Here is an 8,353-nt window from a genome sequence, read left to right as displayed (position 1 = left end):
TCGTCAGCGTCAATACTTAATTGGATATTTCCTTCTATAATTTTTAGCACGTAGCTATTTATTATTAGCATTGTTCTTCCGACGTCTGATTTCTTTTTAATTATAGAAAATGCGTTTTTCTAAGGTACATAAACTTTTGGGATTGACTGTATAGCCAATACATCCTTAAGCATTCCGGTAGCAACGATCTTACGCGTGGGTCGTTGTTTGTTGGGAAATATGAAATCAATTCAGGCTTCTAAGAATAGATACATCGTATCTATCGGTCTGGCGATTATCAACGTAGAAGGAAAGTCGCACAATGCGACCTTGCAATCTGGGAGATACGAGCACACATCCGGTGCACCGGAGTGTACAGAGTAATCCTAGATCCCCAACGATCATCGAGATTAGATCTACGATACCTGTTGGAAACGTAAAACGAGATTCGAATCGGCTCGTCGACGACCGAAATCTTTGGCTGTAATTTAGGGGGACGGGCCTCGCGAGTAAAATTTCCGCTTCCTAGCTCGCGTTAACAATTTCCAGCGGAGCGCACGTGGGAAGGGGTTGAGTTCGATTCCTGGGAAGCGTAACTCGATAGCGCGACAAAGAAGCACGGGCAAAGGTACAAGTGGTTTTCAAAGGACGAGCCAGGTGGTTGCACTACTTTCACTATTTCCACGGGTCTGCCAACCGCTCGATCGACGCGTTTCCAACAGCGAGGATCGCTTTGGAACACTTTCACGATGCAATTACGCACCAGTATGCGCAGAACTCTACGTGTCCGGATCCCTAACCAATCACACGCGCACACGATAACCGCGGCTCTAACAATATCGCTGATCACAATTAATCGCCCGATTCCTCGATATCAACCGGAAATTGCTTTTCCCATCCGTCGGACTCACAAGATCTATTCGAAAAATGACCAATTTCGTTTTCCTCTCTCGGAAAACGTCATGTTTCAATCGAATCATGAGAGAAACGCGTCGGACAGTTTCCGGAGATTTCAGGTATTATCACTTGGAAGTTGCAACGTGACTTTATACGGTTTCTCATTGATCGTGTTTGCCGGTTCTTGGATCGTTTTCGTCTAACGGTGAACGACGATTATCGGGGAGATCTGACGGTGCCAGAAGCATGGAGACAAACACGGAGGATTCGTTCTCACGTCGGGAAGAGGAGACAAGAAACGTTATGTACCACGAATTAGCGGGCTTCAGACGGAACTCCAAATTGAGGCTAATTACAACGAATGTCTCCCGGCACGCGGCCGAATACTAGAAAATGAAATTAAACTCGAGAAGTCCCATCGATCACGGTGTTAGGTTACTCGCATTTTAGCGACCACGAGATTATGCAAATAAACTGCGCTCGGGTGCGTGCAACCGTTAGGTTGCATCGAGGAACGTTAATTGTTAAGTCGGAACAGTTAATTAGACGATTCGTAAACTCTGTGCACGGGGATTCCTACAATTTCGTCACGTCCCGAGACGTGACGGGCTCGATAAGCCTGGCTTAGGTAAACTACCACGCTACCTGATGCCAACAGGTAGACTGGGGTTGCTGCCTTTTTTACCATTCTACCTGGCCACGACATGCTCCATCTCGATAGCGATCAGCTACCCCGAAGCTGCTATTCGTGACGATCCTGACCCACCGAAATTCGTTTCCCCTGTTGCTCCGATGCCCCATTGCCCACATAACAATTCCCTCCTACCGACTACTCCAGAAAAATGTAATAAATTGACCGACGAACGGAACATACAACGGTTCGACCACCATAGAAAAATTTTTTGTTTTTCAAGGGTTCTTACCCAATCTCTATTATCACTACATTGTTGGAAAACCTTTCGCCAGAGGTAGTACAAGGGTATCGCGTTGCCATATACAATGGAATCTGATTACAACGCGATCCAACGACGATGTATCGATGGCTCCTCTTTCCATCTATGATTTACGACTCTCAGATTTCGAGCGAGGGTAGAGGAAGCGTTAACGAGTCGCGACGAATTTGTTCGCGGGGATTACGCAAAATTCAGGACGATGTATCCCGTTTCTTTGGGTATAAGGCTTCTAGGAGAGGGCATGATCCGTCATGGCGAGTGTTTGCCCGCGCAAAATATTTGCACGAGGAGGTTGCGAGCTCAAACACACCGGCTTACCGATGGCCTGTCATTTTCCGAGTAGTACATGTATGTAGCCGGAGCGTACGAAGAGAGAACCGCGCGTTTGGCACGTTTAGGCGCGTGCGAAAGCGCGTGTGTACCTACCGCGACTGTGCACACACGCGTTACCTATGTACACATCGTGTGCGTGCGTGTCACTCGGACTTTCAAACAGCCGACTCCAACCCTTTCAGATTTATTTGCATAATTACGGAATCGTTAACGCTGGGACACGTTCGAAAAAAAGAACGTCCGAAAACGTCCAAAGCGAAAGAAAAAGAACATCGGCCTATCGATCGTTCGCTACTTGTTGAAACGGAGTAACTTTCAGCCTTTTCAAATACTTTCAGGACTCGCTAACACTGGAACATACTTAGCGCGTCCTAATATGAATATCCAAAGGGGATCGGTATTATAAATCGGCTGGCTACTTCGCGGCAGCTCGGAGAAGGCAACGCGAATGAAACGGCAAACCTGTTCGAGCGGAATCCACGCTCCTGACACAGCATTCTGAGGTTCAACGAATCAATGCCTTTCACTGCGATCGTTAATATCTCCCGTGTCGCAAGCCGCGGATAACAAACGGAAAACGAACATTTCCCTCGACGCTGGTTACCGTATTTATTCGTGACGCGAGTATCGCAATTCGCAAATGCTATCCAACGTTAACAATAGACCAGCTTCGACGTAATAACTTGGTATCGCGGAGATCGCGATAGTCCCGAGAGAGTATCGTATTGTATCGTACGAAAAAGAACTCACCTTACTGCGAACAACGTGTGGTTCCTCAGGACTCCCGAAATTTCACTCAGGATCGTCTTTCTCCAGGTATCCTCTTCGGAACTCGTGGCTGGCAGCGACGCAGCAGACAAAAGAAGGTTCCGGGCGCAGAGGTGGAGAAGCCTCTCGGACGATGTTTCAAAATTGTCGTGTTTCCCGTGGCCACGATTCCGGCGACGAATTGTTTGTTACGGTCGATAGAGGTGCACGGACGAAAGCAAGCGCCATTTTATCCCGTGCACTCGCGGCAACGCGAAAGGTGGACGGACGGTGCACCGCGGCGACGGCTACCACGGCGTATATACTTACTCTCCCTTGACGATTCACCGAACGAACCGCGTACCGGACAGAATCGATCCAATCGACCGGACCCTCTGCTCTCTCCTCGAACCCGTCAGAGTAGCACAACGGACGTGTGTATTCGCGCACTCTCCGGTTCACCACTTTTTTTTCTCCGTACACAAGTCACTCCGAAACTTTATCGCCGGTCAGGGCACTGTACGACCTCGTGCGTCGAGACGCGCGTTCTCCGACTTGTTATCGTCAACAAATGTCGCACAATGTCTCGTTTATCCGCGGTAACCACCGAATCGCTACCACGTTGGCAAAGTAACAGTTAGTTTTTCTTTTTTTTTTTTATACCTTCGTTGCTCCGATATTAAAACGCGAGACCCGTCGCGGTCCGAGGGTACGTCCGTCGTGTGCTGCGAGAGAACACGAACTAACGCGTCGAGCCGAAACGAGCCGAGGTCGCTCGGCTGGTTTCACCGAACCGCTATTCGGCCGGTTTACACCAGCGCCGCCATCGGGGCTGCACCCTTGCCTCGCCGTCCATTTTCTCGCCTCTCGTCCCTGTTCCGGATGGAAACGTTGCTTCCTCTCGTTCTGATCGGTCCTCCGGTCCTCCGCGCGACCCTCCAGCTCGGTCCCAGTCCCGATTCTTATGCTATGATACTAGATAAAAAGATGCGATCTTACCAACGACTGAGCGGGGTCATTGATTTTTTGAGCCCGTCAAGTGTAATCCGCGCGCATGCGTTCTCGTCCCGGCGGTATGACAGCGTTCCCGTACACATCCGCGAAGTCCCGGACTCCAACTCGAACACGAACACGAACACGAACCGGACGAACGGTGACTTCCATCGACGGTGACCACGACGAAATCCGTTTTCAGCTGACTCCCATCGTCCTTTTCCTCCTCCCTCAATGCTAAAAGCCTGACCAACTTCGCGGAAAGTTCGCAGATCATGCCGTTCCTACGCTCGATAACCTGTTGGCTTTAAAAACATGCAAATTGATGTAATTATTTGTATTCGCATAGTTAGTATTCATACAAGCTGGTTTCGGTCACTGGGAAGATGTTGCGTGGTCTATGAGATACAATTTATAATTATATCCTGAAATTTGTAAAATTGACGACCAGAAAGACGAATATATCGTCCTTTCGAAAATCTATGGAACTAGCCCCACTTCGGTCACGTGATGCGACTACAGTGCCATGCGACTAATTTTTGGCGGGATGAATGCCTTCGATCGATTCATGAAATTCGATCGATATATGTCACCTAATCCCGTGATGTTACTGACGAACAATGACTTCCATCGATGCCGTCCACAATGATGTTCGTCTTCAGTTTCTTTCCCCGTTGTCATGCTCCTCCATCCTCGATGCTGCAAATCTGGTCCACTTCGCAGAAAGACGATTGTGGCGCCCGTACCCTTGGTAACCTGTTGTTTCGGAAAACGAAATACTGATATAATTATTCGTATTTATACAGAATCTATGCTCACAACAGCTGGTTTGAACGTTAGGATGATGTTTCAAAACATGTTTCATGCAATATACAATTATTTTTACCTGTAACTTTTAAGATAGACGATGAGTAAAATGAACTCGTCGTCCTTCCGAAAGTATCCTACGAAACTATACCTCCCCCCGGTCACGCGTATGTATGATGTATGTATCGTGTGACTCGTCCATCGATTTGTGGACATCTATCGATAGTATCGATAGAGGTCAGTTTGCCGTGAATAGGGGACAGAGAAATTTCAGATATTCTGTTAAAAGTGGACCATTTTGTTCATTGTCCGTGTAACTGTCGTCGATTGCTTCTTATTAATTAACGTCAGTGGTGAGTCCACAGATTCTAATTGTGTTTTAAAGTGTCACTTACGGTTAAAGAGAAATTATTAGACGATACTTATTTTCGCAGACTCGTGATTTATATCGAATTATCGGAATGGCCTGATCCTTACCAGATTTCGGCAGAATATGTTGTCGCGTGTTCACGTCGCGTTGTCGGCAAATCACTGTGTAATAAATTCAACTGCAACTGAAAGTTGCGTGAAGTATTTCGCGATCAGTGATAATCGAACTGCTAACGCGACGAAAGATTACAGGAGTGGGAGTCATTACCGAAGCAATCGTTATCTGGCGGATCCTGTAAACGTTCCTATCGCATCGATCGGATTCCCGGAATCAGCCAGAGGTTCGGTCAACGCGATTGTGCATCGTACTGGTGAGTTAATTCTGTCAACGAGTTAGAGTCGGATAAAAGCTAAGCAGAATAAGAGCAAGGGAGGAATACATTTTTCTATACGCATTTCATTTACTGGATTTATATGAAACGGCGTCTACGTGCCGTACGATTCGATGGCACGTCAGTAGTTTTATTATCTTCGCCCTCGCCAGCGATGCAATTACATTAAGAGTAGGGAATTAATTGAGGAAAGTGATGTTAATGAGAGTAGTCTTGGGATACGAGAAATATGGGCTTGGATGATCGCGTTAGGCTATAAACGATAGGAAAGATTGGAGGGTTAAGAAGAAAATCGAGCGGAAAATGACAGGGATTATTGTTCGCAAACGAAGTTTCGTTGGCAAACGTATCGGGTCCTCCGGTACCCGAACTATACGTATAATCGTTCGACCGATCAAGATTCCCCGTTACCCTTTCTCTGTCGGTGGATACATAGACGGTCGGCTATTTCCGCATGACATCACACCGCCCGCATTTAGGAGCAGCCACGATTTTCTATTTTCTTGTCAGTCTACATTGGTGGCCCGCGAAGACCTGCAAGGTCAGCCCCACCGAGATGCGCCCACGACTTTTTATTCCTATTCTCCCATCCGTACGTCGTCGTCGCGTTACCCCTTTCGAGACAGGCTCGCCCGCAAAAACGTCTTATTAACCCATTTGCATCATTATTTACGCACAATTAACAACCATTATAGGAAGCATCAATCACTATACGAATTATTGTATCAAACATTGTGTCGAATGGTCCAACAATTGCTGGATGAATTGCTATATGAAATATTATAATAATTACGACCGGCAAACTGGTTATGCGAGCGAAATTTCCGCGATTAGCGTTCGTTTTTCTCGTGCGTGTAATACGGGTCGGGTAATCTGGCCTGGGCAACGATCTCGCCTAATCGAGAAATAATTGTACGAATTTGTTCAGGGGAACAGGATAGAAAAGAAATCCTCGCGTTCCCGTTCGGCTCTCGGCTCCGTGCCGTTTTTTACCGATTCATATTCTCAGGTGGAACAATGGATTCGGCGAAACAAAGGAGCGGCTGCTCTTGCTCCGACACCGGTACGTACCGTTCCTCGCGCTAACAAAGTTAGCCGTTCGTTAGCGGAATTAGAAACGATGGTTCGCGTGAAAAGAGAATTTCGTAACCGCTGGCTCGAGCCACGTACTTATTAGAGCCGTTCGGTCAACGCATCGATCGTAGAAATTAACAACCTAATTTCTAAACCTCCGTCCAACTTGACCCTTGTCTGCTACAAAAAATTGTTTGTATACATTTAGTTTCTTTGAAATATCCTCATCTCGACGACAAATAGAAGATAGAACTCCTTCCGACCGTTTCTACAGTTGTGACGTAGTACAAAACTTGTACAGAATCAGGGTGCCAGAAATTTATGTTTAACGTCCGAGACGATCCCCGATCGATACGTTAATAAAGTGGATCCACGCGTGTACGGAAGAGGATTTCTGCGTGAATAGTTCCATAACCACCCGCCGTATATTTTATATCCTTACCGTTTTATACGACCTACAATAATTTATTTCACCGTAGAGGAGTTCATTACCTATTGAATTATAGCCCGATCGTGGACAGATCGTTCGATCCGATTAGGAAACTTTTTTATACTCAATCGTTTGCTCTCATTTATTGCGCGATCGTATCGGGTTTTGTGACTTTCCAGAAATTCCCTCGAGTCATCCGGAGAAATTCCATCGAATTTCTGAGAGGACGCGCGGTGATTAATAAGTTTTCATGCGCATTACACCCGCCGTGACAAATCGATTTCTGTCGTTCGTCTCCATTGTGCTCCACAATTGTTTTGTACGAATCGACTTCCGTCGAGAAATTCCCTGGTCCTTTCTGCTCTATTACGTCGCATCAAATTCCTTCGGTGTTAGAAAGGAATAGCAGCGCGCAGAGAAGGAGACGATGGGAGAGGGATTTCGGTCGTGTCGTGAAGTGGGAGGATGCAGAGGAATAAAAAAAAGAACGGAACGCGTTAAACGTGGAACCAGGGGTCATAAAAATCCGAAGCGCAGGTATAAAGCAACGATCTACAAGTCCGTGCGAGGACGATCCTAATCTCCGGGCGTAGCGGGAATTGAAGCTTCGGAAATTTAAAAAGAAGTGGGAGACGAGGATAGCTGGGTAAATTGCCGAGCCGCGAGTTTGTTTGAAAATCAGCGGAATGCAGGGCAAAGCGAGAACCACTGGTCCCTCGTAGACATTTTCATATCCTCGTTTTAATGGCTTCGGGGTACTTGGGAAATTTTTACAAAAGAATTCCTCCTCCTTTGGCTAACGACGACTAATTTCGTTCCCTCGAAAAATTCTATGCAGCATCCGCGTCGCGATCTTCTTTCTCTAAGACAAAAGAGCTTTCATGTTCCGTCGTGCCATTTTTGGACACCGTGAATGTAGCTCCAGGGTTTCTCGCTGGTTGATTCATGCCTCGCATCGACATTTTTATTTGGCCAAACCGTTGTCAAAAGATATATTCGTTGCGAGGAAGTGACAGTAAAAACAGGCTGAAAACGTTGATCCGTCATACAACGTCTTAGGAGGTAATTAATAGAGGAGGGGTCCGGCTGCCGCCTTGGTTCGCTCGTGGCCATAAATTTCCGTGGAAGGTCGACGCATAAATTTCACTTGGACGCGAGAAACCGCGCGTGAGCGCGCGCGATTTCGCGAATCGAACGGCGGGGAGGCTAATGGTTTCGTAATTGAATAAATGTGGCCGATTAGTCGCGCAGCCTCCGACACGGCTAACGAGCTACCGCGTCTATCCGAATCGAATTTATAGTTAATCGGTATTTAATTTAAATACGTTCTCTAACAGACTTATCTTCCTCATCAGTCGCGCGACGATCCGATCTATCTT

The 8,353-nt window shown here is 46.8% G+C and overlaps 1 protein-coding gene across 21 annotated transcripts in view; it reads right to left on the bottom strand.

Moving 5' to 3' along the window:
- Eph (Eph receptor tyrosine kinase) overlaps positions 1-5,217 on the bottom strand; it is an 86,636-nt gene extending 81,419 nt beyond the window's left edge. For 14 of the 21 annotated variants that reach the window (XM_018029316.2, XM_018029312.2, XM_026815937.1 and 11 more), the window contains exons 1-3: positions 4,789-5,001; positions 3,909-4,658; positions 2,913-3,634 (exon numbers count right to left, since the gene is read on the bottom strand). The gene's annotated coding sequence lies outside the window, so the exon portion shown is untranslated. Of the gene's footprint in view, positions 1-2,912; positions 3,635-3,908; positions 4,659-4,788; positions 5,004-5,186 lie in introns of those variants that run through there. The other 7 variants (XM_018029320.2, XM_026815942.1, XM_018029310.2 and 4 more) reach the window with 6 other exon arrangements.
- Positions 5,218-8,353: the final 3,136 nt, after the last annotated feature.

The sequence above is a fragment of the Ceratina calcarata genome, unplaced genomic scaffold (genome assembly GCF_001652005.2).
Source record: "Ceratina calcarata isolate Rehan_Ccalc_2016 unplaced genomic scaffold, ASM165200v1 scaffold48.2, whole genome shotgun sequence".
Classification (NCBI taxonomy): Eukaryota; Metazoa; Arthropoda; class Insecta; order Hymenoptera; family Apidae; genus Ceratina; species Ceratina calcarata.
The sequence above is the reverse complement of the archived record's forward strand: the minus strand, read 5'-3'. Positions and strand labels throughout refer to the sequence as shown.